The 14,832-nt window shown below is 38.0% G+C and overlaps 1 protein-coding gene across 1 annotated transcript in view; it reads left to right on the top strand.

Annotated features, from left to right (window-relative positions):
* LOC122797757 (transient receptor potential cation channel subfamily A member 1-like) overlaps nucleotides 1–14,832 on the top strand; it is a 1,751,748-nt gene that overhangs the window by 102,349 nt on the left and 1,634,567 nt on the right. The window lies entirely within an intron of this gene.

A 14,832-nucleotide genomic window follows, 5' to 3' on the forward strand; every position in this document is an offset into this window, starting at 1 on the left:
TGCCATCATAAAATAGAATTGATCTAAAATGTTGAATCACAAAGATATTAGAATTCACTTTACATAAAATAATAATCAATATTTTGTAACTTAGTTATCAAAGACAGTCTTTATTTCCATATCTTTATCCTCCTTTCACATTCCAGACCTCAAATCCCTATAGCAAACAATATTCCTTGTTATCCAGTGTTTCTTTCCTCTCCTAATAACTGACCCAGAGAAGGGAATCATATTATTCCACTGCAAAAATTGATTCTGTTTATAACAGTTGAGTGAGAGAAGACCTGTGACAGTCAGGCATGAGTTTTAAAGAAGGCAGAAGGTAGCATTGAATAGAAGCAGATGGTGACAAACAAAGCAGCATCTTCCATGTAGGATAAATAAGGATATTCCTCAGTACTTTGCAGATACTACATTTATTTTTGCTGATTCATTACATTCATTACTTTATTTGTTAACTGGACTTCTAGCCCTTTAAACATCATTGATGCATTTGATCATGTTATTACTAGGATCTGTGAAAATATGGACCTGGTTAGCATTTAGTTTAGATATAGATATCAGTCTATACATTTGTATATGTTCCCTGTTCTTGCACATGTTTTGAGGCATACTTGGGGTTCCTTCTGAACAAACATTCCATATCATGATACCTGCACATGCAATCCATCATTCCTTCCCTGTAACTAATGTAACAACAGTCTGCGGCCTGGCTGTCATATAGGAAGCAGTTCAGGGTAATTGTTGTTCCAGGGTCCGCCTTGGAGGCTGAGATGTACACTCATATCAGTAAGGGACCTTCTTGTGTCCTCCCTTTGATATGTGTATGCGTCTGTCTGTGTCATTGAGAATGTGTGTGTGTGTGTGTGTGTGTGTGTGTGTGTGTGTGTGTGTGTGTGTGTGTGTGTGTGTGTGTGTGTGTGTGTGTGCACGTACGTGCACATGTGTGTGCTCTCACATAGACAACCCATGAGTTTGGTCTATGTCAGATGATCGACTTTTTGGAAACTCAAAAGAAATATTGAAGAGACCATATCACTGAGTTTCTGAAAACTCGAAAATCAAAAAAAAATAAAAATAATAAACAGAGGGCATGCACCCCCCACTCCCCTGCATATTATATATACCAACTCTGAGATCACAAAACTATGAGGAAAAGGGTAAATTTCCCAATCCTCACTGTATAGCAATCTCCATTCAAGCTTCGGGTTTTCAAAAACTCGATCATTTGGCCTCGACCATATTGAGTTTAAGTTTCTGAAAACTTGATCAACTGATATGGACCCATAGAGCTATATCTATCTATCTATCTATCTATCTATCTATCTATCTATAGACAGATAGATATATGGAGAAATATAGCTATATAGATAGATAGATAGATAGATAGATAGATAGATAGATAGATAGATAGATATAGATAAAGATATGTAGCACTTTGTCAATATGTTTTATTGCTGATGGCAGAAAAGCTGCTGCTGATTGAAAATCAGCTGTTAGGAAAGTACAAGCTTTTTCAGTAAAACATTGCAGTACAGCGGGGATTGGGGAATATGCTACCTGATTTAGAGATGGTATATATTGTGACTGCCTGCCTTTACCACCAGGCCAATAATAAAGGTGACCCAATCCTCATCACTGATACTGGTGAAAGGCAATAACTAAAACTGGGATGAGTTTACACAGTACTTCAAATGCAGTTGTCTGCATCAAGCACAATTTCCCTCAAGAGTACATGGGGAACTTGCTCCACTGGGACTGGACTGTCTGTCTTTCTAGATCCCAAACAAGACTCACTTTGGTGCACTGTGTCCCAGTTTCAAGTATCTGACCACACACTTGAATATCGGATTTTTCACACACACACACACACACACACACACACACACACACACACACACACACACACACACACACACACACACACTCACAAAGAAAGGCGATAGATTGCTGCCAACAGCCAAATACACTAAGTCTCTTACCAAGGGTAACCAATTATACTGTGTCAAAATATTACTGCTATAAATGGTAGAGTGTGATCGAAGCAGTAAGGCTTTCTTGAGTGGCCAGTGTCACTAAAATAAGCACAAGTACTCTCAAGATGCTAAAATTATTGTCTAAAAGACCAGCCACAAAGAAAAGGTATAACAATATTTAATAATGGATAATAAAATAAAGCATATACATACAAAAAAACATGTAAAACAACACATGAAAATATATACATTTCTTTTTGCCTGGATTTCTATATAGGAAAGACCGAGCAGAAACTCAGAACCCACATTTATGAACATTGTTATGACATTAAAAAGAAAAACCTGACAAATGCGTTGTTTAGGCACATTCATGAATTCTCAGAACATTATTTTAAATTTATAGTCATTGAACAAATTAAACCCAATGTGAGGGGAGGTCCAAGGCAACTGAAATTGGAGGAAAAATAATTATTCTGGATCCCCCATTTAAAAGCTGTTGGATGGCCTGGATTAAATGAGCTTGCCTCTATTGGTTGTGTCTTAAAATTAAAGGCTTTATTGAGATAATTTTGTTGGTAAGGGCTTTTTTTAGATCTTTATTCATATGTTTTTACAAAAATGTATATATTTACATGTGTTGCTTTACATGGTTTTTTTGTATGTATATGCTTTAAACAGGGTTGTAATGTATGGGTTTTATAATGACCTATCTCTTTAAATGTTAATTGAGGAACTGATGTCAGACCTGGGTCTTTTTTTAAAAATGGGTTGTGGCTGATACTTTTTTGTCTGATGAAGTCTTGGTATTTTCTAAGACGAAAGCGCTTACAATAAATTTGATTCTATCTGCTTCCATAGGTCTCAACCTCTAAAGTGGCCAATGTTGAACACAGACCCTAACAATGTGTGACAAATGGTCAAAATGTGGAACACCCTATTTTCAAGACTGCTGAAACGCACCATTGCCATGGAGCTTGGTAGAACTAACATTCAATACCACACTTCTCAGATCCAAAAACCTTTAATCTGCAATACCATAACCACACCATAAGTAAATGAAACAGCACTTAGATAATGTAGTAAATGTGATTTTTATTTTTGTAAACAGACATACTGCAATTCACACAAAGTTTAGACCAAGTTAAACATCCTATTCCTATCATATGTCTGATGTAGACTTACTGTAATACTGTATGCTGCTGTGGCTTTCTTGGCAGCCTAACACATGTAGTAAATGTGATTTTTATTTTTGTAAACAAACATATTGCAATTCACATAAAGTTTAGACCAAGTTAAACATCCTATCATACATCTGATGTAGACTTACTGTAATACTGTATGCTGCTGTGGCTTTCTTGGCAGCCTAACACATGTAGTAAATGTGATTTTTATTTTTGTAAACCACTACAGTTCAGCAATTGTAGCCCCCCCATTAAAGAATACACTAATGTCATTGTCTGCTTTTTTGTTGTTCACAGAATTCCCCATGAAATCATCACTTTGTTAGATCCTGTCACATCTTATTAATAGCTCAGCTTGGATCTCAGTTTCTATTGGATCCCACTATCTATGGTGGCAAACCCAACAACCAAAGTTTGAATTCCCTTACATTATAGGACAGACAATGGTCACAGTGGTACAGCACTTAGCATTGTTGCCTCACAGCAAGAGGTTCTCCAGTTTGATTCTCGGCTGGGGTGCCTTCTGTGTGAAGTCTGCATGTCTTCCCTGTGGTCATGTGGGTTTCCTCCGGGTGCTTGGTTTTCTCCCTCAATCCAAAGACATGCAGTAGGTGGATTGGACACTCTAAATTGGCCGTAAGTGAGAGTGTGTCTGCAAGCGAGTGTACGAATGAACTACCGCAGATGGGCTATCCATCCAGCGGTGTAAAACCTTAGCTGAAGGTGATTGTTACTACTGAAGTGCCACCCCCCAACCCCATGTGCAAAAATGAGAAAAAGGGCTGTAGCATTATTGCATTGTTTAAGGTCCTCCCTTCACTAATCATTATGAGATTAATACATCTAGAACAGGTTTTATCAGTAACATGTCAGTCTGATCTATCCCTGCCATATATTTAGCAAGACAAGAGTTAAGAATGCCCTACCTGAAAATCCCCAAGACAGAATTCATCCATTTAGCCCATAACAAAACAACTTTCTCTTTAAGTATGATGAAAGAAAAGGACAAAAAAAGATTAAATAATTTAATAGAGACACACTGCCATCCATACCATCCTATGTGCCTAAGCGAAAAAAAGTCACCCCCCCCAGTCTTAAAAAAGGGGTAGAAGGTAGACATAAGTAAAATAAAGCAAAACGCCAGCACCTGCTATGATCACATGTTCTTACCCTTGTGCCAACAAACAAAAATCAGTTTCTCAATAAGCAAGCTGTTTAGAAGCAGTTAGGGAAGTATAACAGTGAACATTGTTTCTGGTCACTAACCACCAAGTATATTTACACACACCCACACACACACACACACACACACACACACACACACACACACACACACACACACACACACACACAAGAATCTTAACATTTTTTTCCAAAAAAAGAAATGAAATATAATGCTAGCAACTACTACCTAAAACTTCTTACCTCATTGCCAGCAAACAAAAAAGCAGTCTCTCACTACACAAACTGTTTTGAATCAGTTATGGGAAGGAAAGGACAAACGTTTTCTTCTTGCCACTAACTGCCTGATGTAGGTACACACCTCCAAGCTTTTTGGCAGCTGTTTTTAGTAGAGACAGGAACAAAAAGTAAATTTAAGCAAAATGGCAGCACCTAATACCTTCACATGTCTTACCTCAATGCCAGGGGAAAAAAAAGAAAAGCCTTTCACTGCTATTTTATATCCCTTGGCGGGTAGTGAAAGGTTGAACTTTGCTTTTAGCCAGTAGCCACCAGGTTTAAGTATACACTCATATATCTGAGCTTCTTTTAGTAAAGAAAGAAATAAGAGGTGTGAGGAAGCGTGTGGTAATTGCCCATACTGCCATCTCTTTTCTTACCTCAGTACCTGCAGATAAAATATAAAAAGGAAACCCTTCCCTAAGCAAGCTGCTGTACATCATTTCCAGAAAGAGAAGATTGAACTTTGCTTCAAGCCAATAACCAGCAAATATAAGTACAAGCTTCATGTGATCTTTTCTGTTAAAGTTAAGAAACAAAAGTAAATTAAACCAAAATTGCAGCACTTGCTACCGTCGCATTTCTTACCTCAGTACCAGCAAACAAAAGAAAAGCAATTTTTCACTAAACAAGTTGTTTTGTCTCCTTTGGTGAAGGAACAACCTGAACTTTGCATTCTGGTTACTGACTTGCAAGCACAGATACGCAAGTTTCTTTTAGTTAAAATGTAAATAAGTAAAATATAACACAATACAAGACCAACTACCTTCATATTTCTTACCTCAGTCAAGAAAAAAAAAAAACAGAAAAGCAAATTCTTCCTAAGTAAGCTGTTTTGAATCTTTTGGGGGAAGGGCAGGATTGAACTTTGCTTTTATCTTGTAACCACTGACTATAGGTACACACCCTCCAATGTTCTTGTAAGCTTCTTTTACTTTAAATAAAACGTTAAATAAAGCAAAATGCCAACACTTATTGCCTTCACCCTTCTTACCTTAATCGGATCTGGACTGGATTCTCTCTGCAACTGGCTGGCACCACTCCTTCCTTTAATCCAATCGACCAATGTAGTATCGACTCAACTAACTTCGACGACTCCAACACAACAACGATCAAAATGGCAGCAAAGCAAAATTCCCTCCCGAGTCCACACTCCTGGAAGCCCTTTTCCAGCCATTAATTTGGCGCGAAAAGGCTTCCAGGAACACGATTGGTCTGCATTTGGCTCCTGTTCTCTGCATATTCTCTATTTGATTGACTCGTAGGCCGAGATTGCGATTGGCTGTAAATGCGGTCTACGAGCCAATCAAATTAAAAACTGCAAAGCACAGCTGACTATGCATTGGTTTGTATACCGCAATGCCAACTGGCAGTAATTGCGGTACACAAACCAATCAAAAGCCTTGTAGCGGAGCCACAGCTGTTCAATGCGGAACAGCGGAACAGTGGCTTCGCTCTTCATTAAATGCGGTGCGTTCCGCATAATCCGGAGCACTTGGATGCTCTGTCTGCTTCCCTGCCTTGGTGTATCCTTTTTTTTTTTTTAATGTTCCCTTGTTAACTAACTTAGTGTCACAAGGTAAAATATACTGCTGAGATGCTCACATCCACAAAGTAAGACAAGATACTACACACTTACTGAACTGTGATAACTGACATAGATCTTTTATATCAGATTCCAAAGAAAAACAAAAATAAACAACAAACTGCTGCTGCCAGAATTCTATCCTTCAGCTAGTTATAGAATGATATCACATCTACTCTCCTGATTCAGCCATAATACACATTCAGAATTCTGTTAAGATTTCTGTTGCAGCATTTTTAATGTAAGCAACTTTTACAAATACATTTTTAATACAAGAAGCATCTGTACATATTAATGTGATAGTCAAATGATGCAAGATTATTTAAAAAACTTCAGCCACCCATGCTGGGATATGCTACACATGCACTGTTTTACTTCTCTTGGTACAGCTGGTAATACCTCACAATGTCACATCCCCTTCCCTTGAAGACTCAAGATAGTTTTCCAAATGACCCTGGAAAAAATATTGCTTGAGAAAAATGAGCCTGTCTGGGGATACATCAGCCTATACTCTGTCTTGAAAATTCATCTGCACTGACATTGCTGTAGTCTGGACTGGTTAATACAGGGGGCCCTTCCAAAGCTTCTTTAAGCTTTTGGAATACTTGCTCAAAACCTGGGGTCCACACTACCTTATCTGGCCAGTTTTTCCTTGACAGATCTGTGAGTGGCGCAGTTATTGCACTATAATTGGGAATAAACTTTCTATAGCACCTTGCTAACCCAAAGAATGCCATCATTTGCTTTTTGGTAACAGGGCCAGGCCACACCTGAATAGCTTCCACCTTAGCAGGTTCTGGCCTACTCCTACATCTCCCCACTTTATGTCCCAGGCAAGAAACATCTGCCATATCCACCTGACACTTACTGGGCTTAATGGTCAAACCTGCCCTTTGCAGTTTGCCCACGACCTCACTGACATGCTGAGGCTTCATTATGTGAACATAGTAGAATTTGTGCCCTTGCCCCCTGCCAAGCAGGTTTACCATATAATTAACTTCACTGACCTTCCTTACCACTTTGAAGGGTCCCTCCCAAGCTGCCGGCAGCTTATTGTGTCTAACAGGAATGAGCAAGCGTTTTCGTCTACATAAGACTTTTTCAAACTGACATACATTTCTTTGGTCCAGCTTTTAAAACACATAAAAATCATATGACATAAAAATCACGACATAAAAAAATCACATGACATGAATAAATCACATGATATAACTTAAAGCACATCTAAAGATACTAATGCTTTAACTTCTTCTTTTTTTAAAAAAGCAAAAATGGCTTCCCTATTATTAAGTCCTAGTGGATGGCAAGCATTTAATTTTACCTACCAAGAATATTCTCTCCACCCTAGTTCATCTTCAGCATTGAATAACTTATCATATCCCTGTATATCTGTATATCATCTAATACAAATTTAAAATTCATTCTACATTTCCCTCTCTTGTAATGTTTAGCCAATGCATTTTTTTCATCAGCAATATTCACTGCGTGTTTATGTTCATATATACGTCTGAATAACTCTCTAGAAGTACACCCTATATAAAAAGCAGGGCATGACACCCATTTCACTAAGTAAACCACAAATCTAGATTTACACTTGTATCAACCCTTTAACATAATTTTAATATTATTAACTAAAACCTCTTGCACTCCCCAAAAGAGATAATCACAGAAGTTACAACTAAAACATTTATACATCCCTGTTTTGTTTACAATAACATTACTAGGGGCTTTTAACTTAGCCTGAAAGAATAGCCTGAAAGAATGGAGTCCAGCTTTCTAATTATCCCTTTGGGTTTTACTTTGCATGATATGCCGAATGGTTCATTTATGTTAAATGCAGAAGGAGACAATAAGTACCTCTACACCTTTAACTACAGGTGAAGTACTTTTAGGTTGCTTGGCTTCCCCTATAGATCCCTTCAAAGAAGAAGTTATGTGTGCTATGGGAAAAGAACCCTCCAATTATGGGGAATTATTTAACAAATTAGAAAAAAACTACTCCGCCTTAAAAGGCTGTAGTGGGACAACATATATTTCGAAAATTGCTTAGCAGCTCAAAGTGCCAAAAGGACTAAGAATCACCAAAATGCCTATAGGGGACAATCTGCCTAAAGAATTTATGGATAAGTGGATTGAACTCAGTCAAAAAGTAGGCATACAGCATATTGAAATGGTGCTGAATTTAAAGAGAAGGAAAGTTAATGACTTAACGGCTGAAGTCAGAGCAGCATCTCTTCATCTAAAAACAGGCATTTCTGCTGCTAATGTTGACTCTAGATTCTGTTAACACACGAGAAGTTATTGAGAGAGAATGAGATCCTTAAAAAGTGGAAAATGCATACACTTACTAGAGATAGATCGGACTATGAAACTGGAATGATGTATGCTTATGCAATTAATGCAGAAATTCCCCTGACCAATTGTGAGCCTCAAATGCATGAAGGAAATGACATCATTGAAGTAGAAATGCCCCCTGAGCAGCAAATGAAGAGGTCTGAATGCCTAGCAGGCAAAAGTAATGACTCTGTTAATAGTGTTTAAAGTAATGGCAACAAAGAAAGGCGAATTGCCAACAAAAATACTACGAAAGCCTCTGGGGTTGTGTCTGGTGCCGCATCTGGAGTTGTTCATCAACATTTTCATCATTATCCAAACAACCAAAACATTCAGATACACCAGAAAGATGGCACAGAAAACAAGACTTGGGCGGAAGTAGCAGGAGCTTGGAGAAAGCAATATACGAACAACCAGAGAGAGTGGTGAAAGAAATAAACAGAACTATCAGAAAAGGAGAAAGTGAGTGAGTTTTCCTCTAACTTTGTGCTGATTAATTTATCGTCTTTTCTGCTTTGTGACACAGCATGCAAAGTTCTAAACAAAGGTTGGAACTTTGTGCCAGCAGCAAGAGCTGATAAGTCTGATGTTATTAATTGCCTGAGGGGCTATGTTTGTAAACTCAATTTAAAGACTTTATTTTCAAATTATAACAGAGATGCAAATCTGTTCCATTCTGTGAGTGTTTTTAATCCTCCTCTAAAAATGAACTAAAGATGTTTTTAAACATGTCTGAGTTACAAATTGTGGAATTACTTAATAACAAGACTAAATATAAGAATTATAATATATCTGCTCAAGAGAGATCAGTTTTTTTTTTAATAAGGGAGAATGAAGAGTTGTTGATTCTCAAAGCTGACAAAGGCAATGCATTAGTTCTAATGAACAGGCGTGTGTATAATGATAAAATATTAGAATTGTTGGCTGATGTACAATTTTACAAAAATGTCTCGTTTTTAGAGATAAAGAAGGCTTATTCTTTGATTCATTAATAGAAGAATGTTTTTAAGTGGGAGAATTACTGACACTTTGTAAAAATATTTTAAGGTATGCAGCCCTAATTTTAGTCATTTTTTTGGTCTACCTAAAGTTCACAAAGATCTGAATAACCCCCCTCTCAGGCCAATAGTAACCAGTGCAGGGAGTAAAACAGAATATATGGCCATCTTTGTTAATAAACATCTTCAAAAGGCAATGGAAAATAATAGCCACTATATAAAAGATGCTTTTGACTTTATAAATATAATAAAAGAGATTAAAGTTTTACAATCTGATTTACTAGTAACCGTGGACATCAGATCTCTGTATACTGTTATACCCAATGATGAGGGGTTAGAAACAGTGCATTTTGAATTAATTAATTCTAGAATATTTTCTAAAGAGATGGTTACATTACTGATGGAAATTTTAGATGTAATATTCAGTTATAATTTCTTTAAATCTCATGGAAAATTATACCATCAGATTAATGGCATGGCGATGGGGGCAGCTGTGTTCCCCAACTATCCTAACTTATTCATGGCTGGATGGGAAAGAGTAAATATCTTAGAAAGTATCCATGCCAAGAACATGGTAGTATTCAAAAGGTTTACTGATGATGTGTTTTTAATTCGGAGAGGAGGAGAAAATATGTTTATTGAGTTTGTGAACTATTTAGATACTATTAGTTCTTTTTTAAAATTCACTACTAATCACCAGTTAGAAAATATTAATTTCCTAGATGTCACTGTTTATAGAGAACATGATTCGTTATACAACAAAATGCATAAGAAATCTGTTCAGAATAATTCATATTTGCACTACACCAGCATGCACTCCAAAAAGATGAAACATAATATTATCAAATGCCAGTTATTAAGAGCCAGCACTCTTACAAAGAATGATGATGATTTTGTTTATGAAAGTTGTAATATTATTCAGAACTATGCTAGCAGAGGTTATCCTTGGAAAGTATTGACAGAGACTCTGAGTGAAGTCTCTGAAATAAGAAAAGGCATACAAAAACCTAGGGCTAAAACTGCTAGCAAAGATTTTAGAACTTCTATGTTAGTAATAGTATAGATGCCTTGCCAATAAAAAGAATTATGTTGAACAACTGAAAAATATTCAAAGATAATCCTGATTTAAAAGAAGTATTGGGAGACTGCCCCCTTTTTGTACAAAAGAGAGGGAAGAGTTTTAATAACTTATTTCAGGCTAATTTAAAAGCCCCTAGTAATCTTATTGTAAATAAAATGGGGATGTATAAATGTTTCAGTTGTAATTTCTGTGATTATCTTTTTTGGGAGTGCAAGAGATTTCAGTTAATAATATTAACAATATCTTAAAGAGTTGTTACACATATAAATCTAGATTTGTGGTTTAATTAGTGATATGCACGCCATGTCCTGCTTTTTATGTAGGGCATACTTCTAGAGGATTATTCAGACATATATATGAGTATTGGTGATGAAAAAAAAGGCATTGGCTAAACATTACAAGAGAGGGAAACGTAGAGAATTTTAAATTTCTTGTATTAGATGAGATACAAGGATATGATAAGTTATTCAATGCTGAAAATGAACTAGGTTGGAGAGAATATTCTTGGCAGGTAAAATGAAATGCTTGCCATCCACCAGGACTTAATAATAGGCAAGACTTTGTTGCTTTTTTAAAAAAGAAGAAGTTAAAGCATTAGTATTTTTATAAGCGGGCTTTAAGTTATATCATATGATTTATTCATGTCATATGATTTTTATGTTATGTGATTTTTATGTCATGTGATTTTTTCTGTGCTTTAAAAGCTGGGTCAAAGAAATGTATGTCAGTTTGAAAAAGTTTTATGTAGATGAAAGGGATTACTGGTTTCTTGATTAAATTGGTTTGCTTTGCTCATTTCTACACCTTTTATTTTATTTACCGTTTATTAGTGCATTTGTTTTTTACTTTTGGATTACTGTTAACAGGAATGAGTACCATAACCAGATGTCCCACAGCATACTCTTGGGCTCGAGCATTCCTGTCATACCAAACTTTTTTTGCCATTGGTCTGCTGCCAGCTTCTGCTGGGCCAAGCCCATGAGCTTCCTAAGCCTTGTCCTGAGGTTTAGGACATATGCCACAATAGACTGATTGTGGGGGTCACACTCACCCTCCTACTTATCATAAATAAAATCTAAAGACCCCCCTCAACTTATGCCCATACAGTAACTCAAAGGGTGAAAAACTTGAGGATTTCTGGAGTACCTCTCTGTATGCAAACAGTTGAGGGAGCAAATATTTGCCCCACTCTCTTTTAAATGGGTCTGCAAATGCCTGTAGCATGGTCTTTAGTGTAGATTGTAACCTTTCCACAAGACCATTAGTCTGGGAATGGTAGAGGTTGGTCTTTGGGTGTTTCACCCTACAATGCTACCACATATAAGCCAGCAGGTCTGACATAAAATTGGAACATCTGTCAGTAAGTATTTGTCTCGGGAAACCTACCCTGATGAAAATCTCTAACAAAGCATTTGCCAACTTTTTGCCTCGATGGAAGACAGAGTCAAAGCCTCAGGGTATTTGGTAGCATAATCTTCTACCACCAGGTTATACTTCTTCCCTGTGGAACTTGGGATACTCAGAGGCCCCACAATATCCATAGCTACTCTTTAAAATGGCTCCTCAATTACAGGCAAAGGCATCAACAGAGCTTTGGTCTTGTATCCTGCCTTGCTTACCTTTTGCAACTGCTCACAGGTAGCGTAATACCCTGTTACATCCCTTGCAATCCCAGGCCAATAAAAAGTTTGCATAATATGACTCTCGATGCACTTTATACCCATATGACCTGCAAAAGAAATGTCATGGGCTATGGCTAAGGGTGCTAAGAGGTATGAACTCTGGGCACTACCAACTGCCATATTACCTCACCCTCTAGCCCTCTCTCTGTGATCCACTGTCTGTACAGTAACCCTCTGTTCCAGTATACAGACTCCCCTTTTCCTTGACCATCAGGTATATCCTTAGCTACCTCCCTCAAGCTTCGTAAAGTAGGGTCCATAAGCTGAGCCTGTCTCAACTCTATCTTTGTAATCATTCCCAGCTCCTCTTCCACAGGAAGCCTAGTATCTTCTGGCAGTGATGCCTCACTGACAACCTAGATACTACCGCTCACTTCTGTCCTTGCAGTTAACCTGCTGACAGGAACAACTGTACCTACCAGCAGCTGTGGTTCACTTTTGGGCTCACTGCTACTAGGTAGCTTCCTCCCTAAAATAACCACATCACCAACCTCAGCTTCAGGCATTGGGTCTGTTTGGGTCCCCCAGAGGCTAACAGACCTACCTGCCTGTCTCCAAGCCTGAGTGCATGTAACTGCATGCACACAAGGTACTACCTTATCAAAATCATTCCCTATTAAGACATCTGCAAGGATATCCTCAAGCACACCTACCTGCTTGTTCCCTTTCCCACCCTCTCAGTCAAGGTGAAACCTACCCTAAGGTATTTGGAATGGGGTCCCTCCTAAAGCTCTAACTGGTGTGGACTGCCAAAGCAAGTACTGCTCTTCTTTAACTACTGCAGGCTTCACAATGGCTATGTCAGAGGCTGTGTCTCTGTTAGCAGTGGCCTGTCTTTCATCCACTAAGATAAAATACAAACTCTGGTGATAGTTTGGTACCTCTGTTGTCTCCTAACAACTTACTACTACCACACTGTAATTCCCACTTGCTAGCTCCTTCACCTTTTGTTCCCCACCTTGCTTCCATGGACATTTGTATGCTACATTGCCCCTCTGGTTACATTTAAAACATCTAATCCCTAATCCTGGCCATGAACCTGAACTAGTAGCTTCTCCTGTTACCGGTAGACTCTGTTGGGGTGATTTAGGCTGCCCACCATGGGTTCCATTATATCCATGTACAGAACTGAGTATCCCTTCCTTGGACAGTGATGCCCTGTTTGCTAAGTAGAGATCGCCTTTTCTCCCCAGCTCATCTGCAGAGTTACATTCTCGGTCTTCCAATTGGATTCTCATGCTCATGTCCTCAGGCAAAGTGCTAAGGGCTTGTTCCCTCACCAAAATGCCTGCCAGCCTTTCAAAAGTGGTGACCTGACACCCACTCCCTCAGCTATGAAAGTAAGTGCTTAACTCAGCAATATAATCACATAACACTTTCATCTGCCTTGATTCTATGCTCACAAAACTTTTTTTTCTGTAAGCTTCAGGTGTTAACTTAAAAGAAGCAGTCTAGTAAACATTGTTTTACTCTAGCATAGGTTAAACATTCCGTATCAGACAATTTAGAAACAGCAGTTACAGCTTTACCATGGAATGCAGGGGTCAGGAACTGCACCCAGAGCTCTTGGTCAACATTATACTGTTTACATACCCTTTCAAATATATGAGTAAAACTATCAAAGTCATCCCCCTTTGCAAATTGTGGAAGAAATTTACTGACCTTTACTGCTTCTGGGGTTCTGTTATTCCCTTCCACACTACCTCCATGACCCTGATAAAGGGTCAGCATTTCTCTGATGATGCTTCTCCTTTTCTTCAGTCTCCAAATGTCTCAGTCTCTCTTCGGTCTCCAATTCAAGCAGTTCAGCTGCTTCATCCAATTCCACAAGTTCAGATAACCTAGTACGTACATATGTAACAAAAGCACTTTTTCCATACCTGAGGTTTGTACCTACCATGGCTTTAGGCATAACATAAACTTAGACAGGGTCTCCATATTTGTCAGGGGCCACATCTCATCTTGACTAATTTCCACAGACCCATAAACTTCAATTTACCATGAATGCAACACATTTTTATCTTACATCATAGTAAAAAAATCATCCTTCATGTTCCTGGAAGTTTTAGAAGGAAATAGCTATAAGCAATAAGTCTAAAATCCAAGAAGATGTCAATTACCCCAACACAGACTAAAATACCTGTACCTCTAACGCAGGGTATGCCCTGAGATTTTTATAGTTGTTATATATGAATTCCCTCAATCATTGAATTTGCAAACCCACTAGAGTCCAAAATATACTTGATCCTGTCTTCATAAATATTTCCACTACTTGCCCCCTACCCTAGTTTATCTTTCTTCAATAAAGTTGGACCACGCATTTCACAATTTTGGCTATCAAAAGTACTATACAACCTGTAACCAACATCTTCAAGCCTAAAGATTTTGAAAGGGTGAAACTTATTTACTCATGACACTGCTTACATAGACCTTGACACAGCAACAAAGTACACCAAGGAGTTGTATGCCCACGTATATAAATGCACAGACACACACACACACACACACACACACACACACACACACACACACAC

Source organism: Protopterus annectens, chromosome 3.part1, assembly GCF_019279795.1.
Source record: "Protopterus annectens isolate FY-2018-M chromosome 3.part1, PAN1.0, whole genome shotgun sequence".
Taxonomy (NCBI): Eukaryota; Metazoa; Chordata; order Ceratodontiformes; family Protopteridae; genus Protopterus; species Protopterus annectens.